Source organism: Sturnus vulgaris, chromosome 1, assembly GCF_052056855.1.
Source record: "Sturnus vulgaris isolate bStuVul1 chromosome 1, bStuVul1.hap1, whole genome shotgun sequence".
NCBI classification, from domain to species: domain Eukaryota; kingdom Metazoa; phylum Chordata; class Aves; order Passeriformes; family Sturnidae; genus Sturnus; species Sturnus vulgaris.
Window position 1 is genome coordinate 138,406,150 of NC_142243.1, and position 17,115 is coordinate 138,423,264.

The 17,115-nt window shown below is 35.2% G+C and overlaps 1 long non-coding RNA gene across 8 annotated transcripts in view; it reads left to right on the forward strand.

The window, feature by feature from the left end:
* Positions 1-16,358, forward strand: part of LOC148225553 (uncharacterized) — an 81,884-nt gene extending 65,526 nt beyond the window's left edge. For 4 of the 8 annotated variants that reach the window (XR_015808260.1, XR_015808256.1, XR_015808262.1 and 1 more), the window contains one exon: positions 7,212-16,358. This is a non-coding gene — a long non-coding RNA (uncharacterized LOC148225553). The remainder of the gene's footprint in view (positions 1-7,211) is intronic. The other 4 variants (XR_015808257.1, XR_015808263.1, XR_015808267.1 and 1 more) reach the window with 2 other exon arrangements.
* The last annotated feature ends 757 nt before the right edge of the window (positions 16,359-17,115 follow it).

Here is a 17,115-nt window from a genome sequence, read left to right on the forward strand (position 1 = left end):
AATGACATCATTGTTATACTGTGGGAGAAAGAAGTTAAGTTTAAGTTGGAAATAATATTGTTCAGAATCTTATCAGTAATATTTATGAAAGTATTAATATTACATCAGGGGAAAAATTGAGCTAAAATCCTGAAGAATGTGCTTTATATTATAAAGTTCCATAAACCATTGAAAGAGAGCAGCTTTAGCATTTGGCACAACTGTTTTCTCTCTGAAATGCTATTTATGGCAAAAGAACAAAAAAATCATTTACCATATTTTCTTCTTGTTCTCAGATTTCTTTAGTATTGACTGATATATTTATGGCATATGAATACATAATGTGCAGATATATGTGTGAATAACTACAGAGAAAATTAGTTAATTCAATATTTTAATCTTCATCTAGATCACTGATGTTTGAGAAAAAGAATCCAGATATTTTGAAAGAATAAGTTATTGTATTATTTAGTCTTTTTGGAAACAAAAAGGGCATTGAAACAAAATGAGGATATTTTTAGCAATACCTTGTCTACTGAAATATGTATATATTTTTCTATAAGGATGAGTAATATATTATGTCTAATTATTGAGACACTAATGGCATAATTATATATATAGATAAAATATAGGAGCAAAATTACTTTATATATTCATACCAATTTTTTCAATTGTATCTGGCATTAGAGATAGACTTATGGTACATACTAAAGTGTTTCATTCTATTTTGCTCATATCTTTAATATAGAGGTGCATTTAGACTGCTGAAGATAAGTTTTACTGTTTTCTTATGAACAGAAGTCAAGATTTTTTAATAAATTTGAGAAAAATAGACTTTCAAAAGGAAAAAGTAGAAGAAAATACTATTTTGAAGACATCCTTTGGAGAATAGATATAACAATTTTAAATTGGAACAGTATAATGATGACAAAAAACAATGTAATGATATCTCTTTAGTGCTAGTCACTTTAAAATTTCCTAAATGATACATTTTTTCATTATATAAAGCATTTTGAATGTCATGAGTGGAAGTTTAATAATATAATCTGAATAAACATAATTTTATAGTAAAATTTTGCTATTCTTTTTGGCTTAAAATCTTCCTCAAAACAGTTGGCTTTAAAAGTGCAAAATTAGGGGATCTGGATGTGATTGATGGCCCTGGAAATGAATGTCCCTTCGCCATGTCAGGTACAAATGTATACACACTAAGAATCTGCATGTGACTTTGGTTATCTCTGTTCTGAACTGCCAATAGCTGTTGTCTTTTAGGTGAGTCTGCCAGCTCCTTTGAGGAGATGCTTGGCAGCTCCTAACTTGGTGCTATAAAAGGTCCATGTGCATTGAAACTGGGCTTTATACTGCCTTACTTTTCCATGCCTTGCTGTTCTTGCTCAGAGCTTTTTCTTTGCCTTAGCTTTTCATTTTATTTCCTGCAGTGGAAGTGTCTATTCATCTGCACTTGAAATGGTATCTGATACAAGTAGACAATAATTCTTGAGCCAGTTTTTTTCTGAATATATTTCTGTTGGAGACAGTTATTACTGTCCAATTGAGAGATGTTCTCACTGATGACAGAAGATCTTAGGCACAATTTGTTTCTAAGAATTTTTCCTTCCTCTTAATTGAAAACTATCTATAAGGTCAATAAACTCATTAGTCCTCACATTACTGTAACAATGGACTGGAACACAGAAGTTCTGGGAATCAAGTTTAAAAGGAAATGTGAGAGATATAAATGTTCATTTCTTTCTTACTGACAGTTCTAATGGAATTATGAAGTGTCATTTGTGATAACCATGGCACATTTTATGGAAAATAAAAAATAAGTTTAGATTTCTGTACGGTAGATCTTGGTATATACAGTGGATGATTCAAATTTCAGAAGAATTTCTGCAAAATTCTATATACATGCTGGATGGAAAGTTAAAATGTGGTTCTCTCACCAGACTATTTCAATAAGGTAATTAATGAAGTAAATAGCTATACACAAAAGACACATTGCACTTTTGTGTATCAAACATCGAACTCTGAGCTCAGTGCAACAAGGCCATATTATACACACACTACCTTCTGAAAGGGGTGCTAATGGCTTCAGTCAAATCAGGAGAGACTGAGAGAGCAGAGGTTGTTTAGCCCAGACTTGAGAAGGCTCAGGAGGGAGTGTAAAAGAGAGAATCAAGACTCTTCTCAGTGGTGCCCGCTGATATAACAGGAGGCAAAGGGCAAGAATTGAAATACAGGAAACTCCATTTAAATGGTAGAGGAAGCTTTTGTGCTGTGGGTGTGGTCAAACATTTGAACAGGCTGCTGAGAGACGTTATGGAGTCTCCATCTTTGCAGATATTCCAAACCTGACATGAGCAGCCGTATCTGGCTGACCCTGCTCAAAGTGGGGCTGGACTGGACTGGATGAGCTCCAGATGTTCTCTGGAGGTGAATGAAGGTGCTTCAGGCTTAGTCACACTGCAGCTCCCTTTGTTGATACTGGAGAAGGCTCATCATAACAACTTGCTAAAGTTTAGCTGAGATTAAAGTTGCTTAACAAAAATTTTTCACGTTATATTTTGGATTAAGAGTGCCTATTGCTGATATAAAGGTTGCATGATGCTCCTCTTCAGTATATTTCTGATCAGTGCTTATATCACACAGCTCCTGTTTATATTCCAAATGGTAGCAGTAAATACCTGTTTAATAGCCATATACTTAAAAATCTCTTAAAGTCACAATCTTGTTTGGTGTAAATTTAAAAAGATTTTTGCTGATGTGAATGAAGAAGTAACAGTAGCATGCTTCTTTTCCTAAGAACAGTCTAAGGATTCAATGCAATTGGACTGAGAAATTGAAACCTTAAGAATTTTTTGAAAAGATGCACTTATAATTTGCAAAACTGTTACAAATTTTTATTTCATGAAAAAAAATATTTTAAAAAAAGTGTAAGATCAGCAAGTGAAAACAATGGAGGTTGCACTATACTTAGTAAAAAAAATTTCCATCTTAAAAAATCATTTATCAAGTACAAATCAAATGCCTATCTTATACTTAAAAGGTTAGAATGGGCTTTTATATTTTTGACTTTTTGACTTTTTGACTTTTATATTTTGGTTTCCATACCCAGATTAAAAATTAATGTATAAGAGAGGTTATGTAGCTTTTGGCTACAGTTCCCTTCCAATATATTAATTTTAGATGTGTTAGAAGAGTGTTACAGAAGGATATTTCAAGATAATAGATTTACCAGATAAAGAAAATAAAACTGCTGCTAGTTCATACCAGCATATAGAAAGAGCAGAACAAGCCAAATATATTCTAAAAAGAGATGATAACTTTATGCTTAAAATAGAAAATATTTTGATGTTATGTTTGTCTTTTGATGAAAATGTAAATGGACTTTGACTTGCTATATTCTCCTCTCCTCTCCTCTCCTCTCCTCTCCTCTCCTCTCCTCTCCTCTCCTCTCCTCTCCTCTCCTCTCCTCTCCTCTCCTCTCCTCTCCTCTCCTCTCCTCTCCTCTCCTCTCCTCTCCAAACTTCTTCTAGTAAAGAAGAGGTTTCTATATCAGCTGGAGCTGCACTTCATTCAACTATTGTTTATACCACTAAAAAGAACCTTGCAGGTCTCTCTCACACCACATAGACCCAGAAAAGTGCTATGTCTGCCTAAAAATTTATAATCCCTGGTCCCTGACTTTGGACAGTTTCAAAGCATGTGCTGTGTGCAAGTTATTTCCCTCCTTATATTATACTTTCACAAAACAGGGCTTTCCGGAAGAGAAGACATGGTTTGAATACTATAAATAGTTTTGAACTGTTGTAGAAAACCTTCTGTTAGAGTTATGCAGTATTGAGTATTTCCTTCTTCCCATTTTTAGACCATATTAAAGTGTACAGGAAATATAAAATTGCACTGAGGTCCTTGATTCAGGTGATCATCTATAAAGAACTATTAGTAAGGAAGAGATCTTTAAGTGATCCACATGCAGATGGGCAGTCACGTATATTTCTGATTGTTTCTCTATTTTCTTTCATGAAAATTGTATTGGTGTTGGTCACTGAATTTAATAGCAGAAGCCGCGTACATCATGACTGATCTCATTGATGGGAGATGTAGTCTGACACTTGAATTTACATTCTTACTACTGACCCTGTTGTCAACTGAGAATCCATTATCTTGATTTGCCTAATGTTTTCTTTAATTTTAGCTAATGTATGTCACAGCTTGCATATTGAGTTATATGCTGGCATGCTCTTGTAGGAGCCAGCACTGCTGTTACCCTGTCAACACCAGGTTTCAGAAGGAATTCCTTCAGTCAATCTGCCTTCAGTGCTGTGCCCCTCAGATTTGAAGTTCATCCCTGCAGAGGGTTGTCTTGCTGGTTCAATATCTCCTTCGGTTGTTTTCATAATGCCTTCCACTTACTGGATTACTGTTTTCTTTAGAGAATGCCTTGGAAGGCCATTAAAAATATATATTTTAATAAACACATATGTGGGGGGTGCAAGAGAGAGGCAGAAATCCTCTATAGGTATCTAAGCTACTTTTTCTTGTGCTACAGTGCCTCTGAAGATGCTTCAAGGAAAGACATTTTGTGAATTATTTTTCCATGTTATATATTTAAAATTAAAACAACCAAGAAACAAGCATTTTTTGAAGACCAGTACTATCTCATTGAATAATATTACGATGCACTCGGTATTGTTTAATATATATTGAGCAAAAATACTTTCATTGTTCTAAATGAGCTTTTATGGTATATTTTGGACCTATTACAAGAGCTGCTAAAGATTTTGGGGTGACCTGAATAATTTCATTGAAACTTTGCTACTCTTGAGTAATGTGATTAACTCACCCGTGTGCCAGCACAGCCTTCATGCCAATCCACAGCACAATATCGAGTTATTTTTCTCTCCCTCATTCTAGCTAGTTTTCAGCACATACACCAAAGCCAAACTGCCATGATGAGTCTCAAGGCTGGAAAAACCGGATTGAAAGTTACTTAAGCCTGAGAGTATTTTGGCACAAAGGTGGTAAGATAGATTTTTGCAAGGAATTAATCAAAAGTGCAGGCTATATGGAAGAAACTGGAACAAATCCTTCCTCATGTAACAACCAAGCCATGCTATAACTAGTAGATTTCTTTGTGTAAATGAGAAGAGGCTTTGGCTGTGCGTTTATCTAATAGGTTAAATGTAAATAGAGTCCAGCAGAGAACTGTATTTTCCACACTAATCTGAGTTACTGCTGGGAGTTAAACTATATGTGTCCCTTTCTTACATTAAAGAAAATGAGTAGGAGAAATATAATCTAATCACTTGCTGATATTTTATAGAGATGGAAGTAGGAAGAGGCTTTAGGTTTCTTCAACTGTTTATTCTTTATTTTTCTTCTGAACGTGAATCTGCCTTTTCAAGAAAACTTCTGTCTTACTGATGCAGTCTTACTGAACCTCTGCCCAGTGCTTAAACCAAACTGAATCTGAGCCTTTTCCAGGAAGACTGGGAAGATATATGAAAACTGTTTAGAACTAAGATTAAAAAAAAAAAAAAAGTGGTGTCTCAGCACTACTGCTTTCACTTGGGATCCGAACTTAGGTCAGATGGGCCATCCTTACCACAATTCCTGAGAGGACCCAGCCAGGAAAAGTTCATTCTTCTTAGGCTGTCAGAGGTGACACAGGCATTTTACAAGTGACCCCGATGCCAGATTTGTAGATCTCGTTTCCTTTAGAGACAGATTGGGAAGGAACCCTGAGTATGGTAGGAAAGGAGAAGCAGAATTCTATCCAGGCAGCTTCCTGCCCTGTAGGAGAAACTGGACCCCTGGCTGCCAGAAGAGGGATGGCATTTCTTGCAAGAAGGATCATTTGATCGACTAAAACAGAGCAACCCCAATAGTAGAAGCATCTTTTTCACTTGCATGAGAGTTAGGAGGTATGTGCAGACTCACTAGTAATTCTTGTGTCAGGAAACAGATTCAACTAGAACAAACTAATGAAATAGATATTAAAAAATTTCACTGTTCAAAGGCACAGCATGGCCTGTAACTACAAATTCATTTTACACAGTACCAGCTTGTGAAATTGCAACATTAGTGCATTTTTTCCTGCTTACTGGTTTAGTTGATATTTCAGCTTTTATTTGCAATGGTTAAATTAAACAGCGTTCTTTTTATATATAAACGTCAAAAGCAAGATGCTTGCTAATAGCAGAAAATATTCACAATTCGTTATGAATTATACATTGATCGTGACCAAGAAAGAACATTTCTAAAATACCTTGTAAACTTTATTTTAATTTTCAATTGCACTGTCTATATGAATACAGGAGGATTGACGGGAGAGACACAATGGCAGGATTTGACCTACGAAATAAAGTTTATTTACAGTGAAATATAATCCTTTTGAAATTCCTTGGTGTATCTACAGTGTTGATTTTTTTTCTGTGCATCCTCAGCCTCTAATGCTACTGCATGTCATTGTTTAGTCGTGGTGGCTGTGACAAAAGGAAAATGTGTCTCCAGTTGCCACAGAACCACATGGGCTGTCTCAAGGGACAAAGAAATGGTGAAAGGAGGAGGAAAAGGAATGGGAGGTGAATTTTCTGTTGGTGTTGATGCCTGGAAAAAAACCTAAGGCATAATTGTCATTCCATTACCATTTATGTGATAAAGCCCACAGGTGCTGGATGATTCATAGAGGGAAGGATGTGAGCTCTCCTTCTGCTCTGCTTTTAGAAACACTTTCAAAATCTCCCTAATCCATTAATCTATTCTTTTAGCTTTTGCTTAATTTCTGAGGAAATAGATAGAGAGCCCCTATGAACAAGGTTGTACAATTAGAGGTTGAAGAAAATTATCTGGCTATGGATTGATGACTCAATTATGGATAGCAGGAGCGATTTATGAAACATTCTGGCTCGTATCTAAAACTAACTAATGAACCTAAAGATACCATTAAAATGTTTAAGTGTAGCAGTTGTTTCCCCACTCTCTTGTGGGGAGTCCTACTTGTTATCTTTTTAATGCCTTCCTGTACTTCAGCTAAATTAGTGAATAACAAGAAAGTGTCATTCATTTGTTAATTGTCAATGCAGAATGACAATCTTTTTACAATCTTATATGCCTCAATGTGTCTGAGTCACACTTGAATCTGTTTAGTGTCTCAGTAAAGATCATGCTTATCCACAATTTTTGTTGTTAACACAGACCACTAAATATGTTTTTGGTGTTTTCAGCAGTTTTCAAAGTCTGTTTAAGCAGTTTCCTGCTTCAGAAAGGAGATTTATGCTTCTGAAGAAACAGAACACAACTCCTCCTGATCCCATCCTGATCCCTTTCTATCTTCTCCCCCGTCCATTTCTGCAAAGAGGAATCTGCAGGCGTCCAGAGGAATGTCGCTTTACATTTCTGTATTGATTCCCTCTCTGTCTGCTTCTGCAGATTACAGAAAGTAAACAATTAGAACTCAAGATAAGTTAACTTCTACCATATTACCTCCTAGCTCTAACTGATTCCAGTATCTTGGACTAAGTCCTTAGTACAAGTGAGCTAGTTACTAATGCATTCAAGAAGAAAAAATTTAATACCTCTAGGGTGTTTTTTTTCGTTTGTTTGGGTTTTTTTTTGTTTGGGTTTTTTTTCTTTGTTTGTTTGTTTGTTTGTTTTTTTCTGTTTTGCAATTAAGGTAACTTGTACTTCTCCCTTAAATCAAAGTTCCTTTTTTTGGACTGAAAATTATCAAAAAGAGTAACAATACTACTAGATCTACTTCTAACTACAAAAGGGTTATGAAATCAGCAAATCACTGGAAACATTCAGATTTGGAAGACTTCACACAAAAGCGGGTTAAACCAAGTGAAAATCAGTTCTAGTGCCAAAGACTTATCTCTTGACCTGTGACTGTGAAAGTAACAACCCTGCCAAAATAAAGAGCAGTACCTCAGCACTAGGTATCAGGATATACTGTGGATTTTAGAGTTAATGTCAGCTGGAGCTGGTTTATGCAAAATACACTAAAGAAGCTTAATATAGAAAAAATGTATTCTTTTCTTATACATTTCAGTGGCTTTTCACCATAGAGAAATTGGTTTTGAATCTAAGTGAAGGTTCCTCAAGCTTACACAAGTTCTTGGTGAATTTTTATATTAATCAGTTGCCATGCCAATGCAAATTCTTGGTAAATTCAGCTCTTAGAAGCAGTTCTGTCTGTCCCATGCTGTTAATTTTCCACACTTACAAAAGAGTGTTCTGAACTATATCTGATTTTAATATATATTCATAGTGTATTGTTAATATATGACTTCTTTAAAAAGGTCGCTATACTTGTGTAACCTTTTTGTCTTGATTTTCTTGTTTGTAGATATCTGTAGATGTTTTACTTCCTTCAGCTCAATCAACTATTGATCCCTGGTTTGAAACTTATTCTATTCGATGGGGGCTTGTAATTTTATCCATAATGGGCAAAAGAGAATGAAAAAGAGTTATGTTTCTCATTTTCTATATATTAGAGCCTGGAAGCACAAGTTGTATGAATATTGCTCATATCTGTAGATTTATACATATGGTACCATTCAAGTTCTATTAATGATGAGGACTCTTTCAAATTTTATTGATTTTCTAAATGAGTTCTTCTCTATCTCTACATGTATTGAAATCTCTATAAGAACCAGTCCAAGCTTCCTTTCTTTCCCAGATATAACTCACTTCAGAAGAAATAACCTATAATGCTTTCTTCTAGAAGGATAAAGTGTTCACATTACAATGTATGTAATTATTTTTCATTTCATCATTTTATTTTATTTTGGGCAAGGTGTGATTTTTCCTGATTTGCTACTAAGAAGCAGTAAGAATCTTAATTTCATATGTAATTTAAATAACATTTTTCTCTTTTATACCTAAATGTGGAGACCTATTCTCATATACAGACCACCAAGCAAATCACAATATTTTGAAAAAAAGTTTTGCAGAAGAAATACTATGAGATGGTCTGCTTCCGAAATACAAAGGTGTAAAGTGAGACAGGCAGAAATACCTGTATTTGGAGTATATGTTGAACAGGCAATAAACAGAGCCTCAGTATACCACTGTGTACTCTAGGAATTGCCTGTGTCCTGCCTGCTCTGCAAAGGCCTTGTCCTCACATCTCAGAAAAGATACAAGACTGGAACAGGAACACAGAAGGTGAAAGACTTTCTGTACAAAGAACATCTTATGGAGACTATGACTTGGCAAGCTGAAAAAGAATGCCTGAGGATATCCAGCAGAAGCCTATAAAAGTGTGAGAAGAAGAGACTGGAAGTCATCATTTTATCATTTCTAGTGCAGAGCGAAATGAATGCTGCAATTAACAGGCTAAAATTTGACAAAAGCAGACATTTTATATATCAAGTAGTCAAACTAAAAGCTACTCACCAAAAGTTATCACAGACATCTCACTAATGACTGAATCTCATATGGCAGGTGGGATATACACTGAGTGGTATAGATGTTAGTTCCAATTTATTAAATCCTAGGTGGCGTGGCACTGTTCCTGTTGAGATATCTGCCTGCACCTGGAGATCAGTACATATTTTACATAATTGTCTGACACTGGGAACTTGGCTTAACTAGTTTCTGCCCATATGTTTATCTGGCTTTGATAGTGATATTTAGCTCCTGAGAGCTCTAGATGATAAAATTTAAAATCAACTAATTAAACAGCTTTTTTTCCCCTTCTACCTCTATTAATTACCTCATTTGATAAAAATATTGCATGAAATGAAGATTTATCATAAAATGATTATTTAATCTTGAATATCAGCAAATAAATACTAATGGTACAGAACCTATGTACAATTCTTAATCAGAATATTTCTTTTAATGCTTTCATTCATCTTATGGTATTGCTTTATCAGCTTATGTCTAAGAGTCACTACTTCTGCATAGATGTAAGAGAATCTCTCTTGCTGACTGACACAAGACCTTCATTCCTTGCTGGTTAGATAAAGTCCTCCCTGGAAAGCAGTAAAGATGAAGGTGACATATTATTCTTCATGGTTTTTGGTTTTTTTGCTCTTCCCCACTGGAATTCTCTCTCCCTTACAATTGAGATAGTTTCCTTAAGATCTTCCATTTAAATTAAAGGTAAACATTTGCATCTGCAGTGGTAAATGAAAACCACTGGAACAGATTTTATGATTTGTTACATTCATGCACAATAGTAATTTTACTAAATTAAACAGACTCAACTTTGTACCAATAGCACAAAGCCACCTTTTGCTTCTGCCTCTCAATTTTATGTTTTTTGACACAATATTGTCCAATTATAGCAAACAAACCATTGTGGTAACCTTTCCACATCAGTAAGTGGTTTCATCAGTATCCTGAAACCAAACTTTGAAATTGTAGGTGCAGTTGTAGATCCTTTTTGGTCTGTTTAAGGGCTTTACAATCATTGCAGTGACATTTACCAGATTTTCTATGGCAGAAGTTCCCTCCAGAGTTTTCAAGTTTTTGGATGAACATAAATTTCCATGAGCAACTCTCTATTCAAACAAAATCTCCACCAAACCAAAAATCAGTTAAAAATCCCTCATGAGTGTTCCTTTCTGATGAGCTTTATCAAAGCTTCACAGGAAAAGTGGGTGAAAATGTATGAGCTAGGATTTATAAATATATGGCAACTGTGGAAACATGGCTTCTAACATAGAGATTAAATACTGCATTAGCACACAGTATTAAAGCAAAGCTACACGTCCTTTAACACTGCCATAATTTTGAGAGAAATTGCTTAGAGAGGCATGCGGTGAACAAGCCAAGAATTTTGCTTCTCTCCTACTTCAGGATCTGTTTCTTCCCAATGAAAGTTTGATTTCCTTGGTGCCTGTCATGCACAAGATAGAGCACTTCCCTAGGTAATTTATCTTGCAACCTGAAGTTATAGTTGCCAAACTGTATGCTCACAAAAGTAATTTACTGTAATTTTTTAAAGCATAATTAGAACACAAGGCAGGGCTTAGTTTGAACTCTGCTGCATCTAATTTTTAAACTTTCTGCACTATTTAAAATAGTTAATTGATGCAGTCAATAATTCTAGTGGAGAGTAATGATAATCTTTAGACTGTAGCATTCCAAGCTTGTTTTCAGGTTTTAGAGTATTTTCCAACTTGTAATGGTGTATTGCAAAGAAAAACAGTGCAATAAAAATAGATAGTCATTGTAGCCAGCATCAACAAGTAAGTTTCCAGTTTTTCTGGATGTGTCTATTTAATTTTATCCTATCCAAATTAATTGCTCCTTCAATCTCCAGATTCTGAGAAATAGAAAGAACTATATGAGAATGAGCTCACTGTGATAATGCACATAACCAGGAGAGCTGGCCTAGAGTGAGAAAAGTCTGAGCATACAAAAAAAAACATAGGCCAAATCAGGACTGAAACTCTTAGTGAGAAAACATTTTCATCAGAAATAAAAATATATTCTCATTGTCTATTATCTATTTCTCCATTGAAAAATGTAGCCAGTATCTAATTTTAGTGATATCAGCACACCTTGTTATTGCTGTAAATTTGCTGGTATGTCCAAACATTAAATCCAGATGAAGATTTAGTCGCATACCCTGTTCTCTTTAAATGGTCAGAAATTAATTGTCTGTAATAATCGTCACTTCTTGCATTTCAGCACTTGAGTGAATTTAATGCTCAGGAAAGCAGAGTCAAAACCATCTCTGGCTGATATTTAAGGCTGGTGCAGGTGTCATGCAGACTTTACCTCTGTGCTGCCCCAACTATGCTCCACATTGACGAAAAGGTTCAAATAAATGCTAACAAATTAAAAGGAGAATCTGAAAAGCAGCCAGTAGCAAAAGACGATGATACCCTTGCATATTATGAGATTATTTACTGCTTTTTGGATGTCTTTGGCACAAAGCTAAGATAAATGTCTGTTTCCAGCTAGGTATAAACTGCTTACTCTTTAAAGCAACTCAAGCTGAACCCTCCCTCAGAGATGTCTCTTCACCATTGCTGAATGACCCTGAGATCAGAGGTTGGAGCGTGGTGCTAACAGTACCAAGGCTCTGGGTCCAATCCCCCTATGAGCCATTCACTTAAGAGCTGGACTTGATGATCTTTGTGGGTCTCTTCCAACCCAGAATACTCTGTGATCTGGAAATAAATATTAACTATAATAAACTCCTACCCAAATAGGTTGATCCACTTGCTCCTAAGTGGCTCCTGGGAATATTCAGGTTTCCTGAGTAAAAGTAATTTATTCTGAATTGTAAACAAGGCCTTCACAAATGAATATATGTTTCCAGAAAGATCTACCAAAGCAAGAGTCCGTAAAACAACAGGTTCTATTTACACTTGTCAGATTTATACACTAATTTGGTAAAAACCTTATATTGTGAGTACTCTATTAAATACCTTAAAATAAATGTATAACTTTTACTTCAATGTGTTTATCATATTGCAACAAACAGTGACAGCATGGGATCATGAACCATTAAAATTAAAACTCTAGAAGTTCAGAATGTGTTTACATAGCTGTAGTCATGAATTTGAGTTGAAAGCAATGAGGCAATTTTAAGCTATAAATATATGATATTTATTTATGATATGATCATAAATAATATGATTTGTTAACTTACTCTGGAATGCAGACAGGTAGCCCCACTGATGACTATAAAGAGAATGTAGGAAATTTCTTTTCCTTGTCAAGGAGTTATTAAAAAATACTGGGGCAAGTAAGCGTTTTCGAATTTGAAGACATAAACCTTTTGCAAAAGAAAATATTTAGATACCACTCCCAGATGCTCAGGAAAGCCAAGAGGGTTAACGGACTTTTTTGACTGCTACTAATACAAATTTAATATATTTTCTGACTACATATGTCTATAGGAATTTAGAATATCTCCATCCCATGAGTTTATCAAGGAGCTGAATAATGAAATGGCTACAAGAGGTAGTCCTTGTAGTCAGAATTAAAACCAGACAGAAGGGAAGTCTTATGCAGGAGAAAGTTAATTCCAAAAAATTTGAGTCCCCCGCTCTGCAAATGAGGGTGATGATGTGAAGTATAAATCTAATTTTAGTTTTCTGTGATAGCAACTCAGAAATAATGAGTACATTCTAAGTAAGCTATAGACATTCTCAATTGTAAGCAAAAGAACAACAGTTTGCTTTTCCATTGAATTTTAATCTATTGAGATTTTTCCTTACTGCTTTCAACTGTTTTTTCCTAAATTTTTGTCCATCATATTGTGTTCATGTATGTGTTTATTAGAAAACATCAGAAACCACAAATAGCTCTTCAAAGCAAAAACACACTAAAAGGGAAAGGAACCAAAATTTCCTTCTGCCAGTCAAACAGAACTGGCACTGTTTCTGTGGGTTTGGGAATACAATTTCCCATTCCCTTGCTGGAGATCCCACTACGCTGATTCCTTATGAAAATTTAAAAGATTGATCACCCTTAAATCTAGTGACATCCTGCTCCTTTGCCAGCCTTAATGGAGAGACCAGAGAGTGATCTCATCCCTTCCCACCCAAAAAGCCAATTAATTATTTCTCATCTCACCAGACCTCACTCTTTAGGTTAGGTCTGCATATTTCCTGCTGCTGTGGCTTTACCAATGAGCTTTCCTTTAGATCCTAATGCCTATGGGTAATCCTTGTTATCTAGCTCTCACTCCAGTTGAGGCACAAGTAATTTCCAGCTCATACTGAGCCTTAAGATTCCAGGAGCTCTGCTTAATTCCGTGGTCCCAAAGAGTGATTTAGATCTGCTCTAAAGCTAAATCAGAATCATAATGGAAACTTGGGTAAGCAATTGTCATTATTGCAAGGAAAGGCTTTTCTTTTCCTAAAGAAAGGCAACTTTCTGGTAATACTGCAGAAAGGTAACAAAAACCTTAAGAAAGGTTATAGAAGAGGTTAAGAAATCTTATACTGATTTTTAAATGAAATGCAACAAAAGAAAGACACTTTCTTTTTTGCCTTTCTTTCCTTCTTTCAGCTCTTCCCTCAAGCTGTTGTTTGATGGATGAGGTACTTCATCAGCAGTAATACTTGATCACTCAACTGAACTCTTTGACCACTTGTATCTGCCCCAGGTCAGAGATTTCGTTTCAGATGTCCCAACACAGTTGCCTAGGTTCATGCTGTCAAAATGGAAATCAACTGGGTATTATCATTTGGTTTTGTTTTAAATAGAGAGAAGATTTTTAGTTATCTTTCTGATAGTAAAGTTTAAGCCAGGGAAAATACATTGGATACTTTGTTGTTACTTCTGAGAGAAATGTGCATTGGCTTGATGTCAAAATGAGATTCTCATTTTTATTGGGTGCTTCTTTTAGTTTGGTTTCCTGACTGTGTTTTACCAGTAATACAAAATCAAGTGTTTTTATTTTCAGTTGGACCAGTGTTTTACTTCAAGTACAAATCACTGACACTAGGAAACTTTTGGACAACTTTGTTGGATCTTTCTGATGAGTATCAGAAGCGTGGAGATTGGAAAACAAAATTAAGAAAAATAGAAATAGCTGTTAGAATTTAAAATATTTGCTATCTCATGAAAATTAAGCAAATAAGATTTTTTCTCTTTTAACAGGCTTTTCATACACTAGAACAAAAATAAATACAGACCAACACTTTAACTTGGAGCTGAGTTGCTGCAGGATTTTCAGTGCAATCTTGAAACACTTCAGCGTAGCAGAAGCAAAATATTCTGAACCTTTGAAAGCTGGGGTCCATTCCCTCAGATGAGGTGACAGTAATAAACCCACGTCTGGCTTTCAACCCTGCCTCAAATAATGAGCAAAATCGAGGAATAGATCACCTCAAATGCTTTCCAGAACTAACTCAGGGAGATATGTTGTAAATCTGCAGCAAATGTAGAAAATTTTACTGTTTTATTTGTAATGACAGTTTATAAAATGGCATAGTACTGTTATAATAGTACAGTATAATAGTTTATGGTTGAAAGATTGAAAGCAATATCTTTTCCCCTCATTTTTGACAGTATCACCTAATTCCATTAGAAGCAGATCTATGAGGTTATTTTTATTTGTTGATAACTGCAAAATCAGCCTTTTTTTTTTTGGACAAGCCTTTTTGAACTTCATAATTAGAATAAAATGCTGTAGCATGAATTTTAAGTATGTGCATGCAGTTAAATTCACATTCAGATATTTTTCTGGGAGAAATTTCAGTTACAGATTCAGCTAGTTACCAGAAATCTAAATTTTTAAGAATGTCTAAAGTATGTAAATATATAATGTCCTCATAGTTTCACAGGATATCTCAAAGCCAGTCAAACAAAAAAAAAAAAGAGGGCTACATCTTCTTCAAAAAATATTGTATAGGGTCCTATCAGAGCTAGTTTGATGAAAATTTTGCTTTTTATCATATGTTGAAGAAAGCTGTACTGCTCATAATAAACAATTCAATGCAGAAAACTGAAAATCTTATGATGTTTTCATTCAGTTTGAGTTAGGTCTGTAAATACTGAAGATTGACAAATGCCATGCCATTGTTGAATGCCATGCTTTAATTATCCATAATTTTCTATAAGGAACATAGATATACATATGAAAGCAATATCTGATGATTTTGCTTAAGAAAACTCAGCTTGGCTGCCATATCATTCTTGACTCAGTAACATTTTCCACAACTGCTGTGGTTTAGAAATAGTTTTCCCCAATTTAGTATTCCCACTAAAAAGACCACGAGCCACTCCTCTCCTCTCTTGAGTGGGAGGCGTAAAAGACAAAGATCTTTACATTTCTTTTCATTTTCTAGGAAAAGGAATGACTTAATGTCTTAGATTACAATGTAAAATGTATCTGAAAGTATTGTGTACTATCACCATCTTCATAAACTGTTAAAACCAGGTGGGGCAGTGTTCTTTATCTTGTCCACCACCCATCCTTCCTCCAGGGAGATATCTTCTGTTAATGGCCCATGAGTCCCACTGCATGACTGATAAAATTACATCATCCCATTGTGAGATGCTCCACCCGGGGAGAAGAGCCAAGCATTTCGTACCTGGATACAATCCGAGATTAGGAACATCAGAGCAGCCTTTGTCCACTGAATTCCCAGAGGACAAGAGTTCCACCTTGGACCACCACTGGATCTTCAGAGGAAGACAACACCTTTCTACAGGATCACTGCTTCAACAGAACCACATCTGTCACTTCAAGAGGACTGCAGGCACCATTTAACTGGACTGTACCAACACCCTGACCAACAGGATGTCAGGTTGTATTCTGACTCTGTGACTGGTTTTGTACTACTGTATTTTATTTTAATTTTCCTATTAAACTATATTTCTGACTTGGGATCTCCCACTGGTTTGCTTTCAAACTCGCAAACAAAAGAAAAGAGTAAGATCAAGAGTAAGATTTGTTATATTAATAACAAAAAAGGTATAAGACAAAGAAATTATTTTCATCCAAAATAAAACAACACCAGATTGTTTTACCTGACACATTCTCACCAGAAGGAATGCCCTTCTTCATGGAAATGAGAGTCTCTTTGCCCTACTCCAACCATGAAGTGGAGTGGTATCAAATATAATTTGGGTCTTGGCCACACCCTCTCCCACTGACCTGGGTGCCAAAACCAGGCCAATAACCTTTTGTGTTATACTAGTTATATGGGTATTTTATATAAAATATTCTGAAATATTTTAAAGTAAGGCAGAATATGTACTGCAAATAACTTACAGAAAAATACTTTAAGATCTTGAGCTCAATCTTTTTTTCTGAACAGAAATATATGTCTTCCATAGTCTGGCAATGCTAGTGACATGCAGATGGGAAAGAGGCTGTCAAGCTTAGTAAGCAAAATGTAAGTTTTGCTGTAGCTATACAAATAACTTTTCACAGTTACTTGCAAAGTATATTCAAAGGTTACTATGAATCAAAAGAAGGGAGATATTGTGAGACAAAATAGTACATAAGTGGCTTACATAAAAATGTGCTACATAAGAAAAAAAAACCAAAACAATTTGAAGGATTACCATTCTTGTATGGTTTCAATACTATTTCCCACTGATCACTCGATGAAACACCCATAAAATCAAAACAGAAAACTGACCTACCACTACTAAAAATAACGCATAATGAGCTGCTAAACATCAAAGTAAAACTGGAAC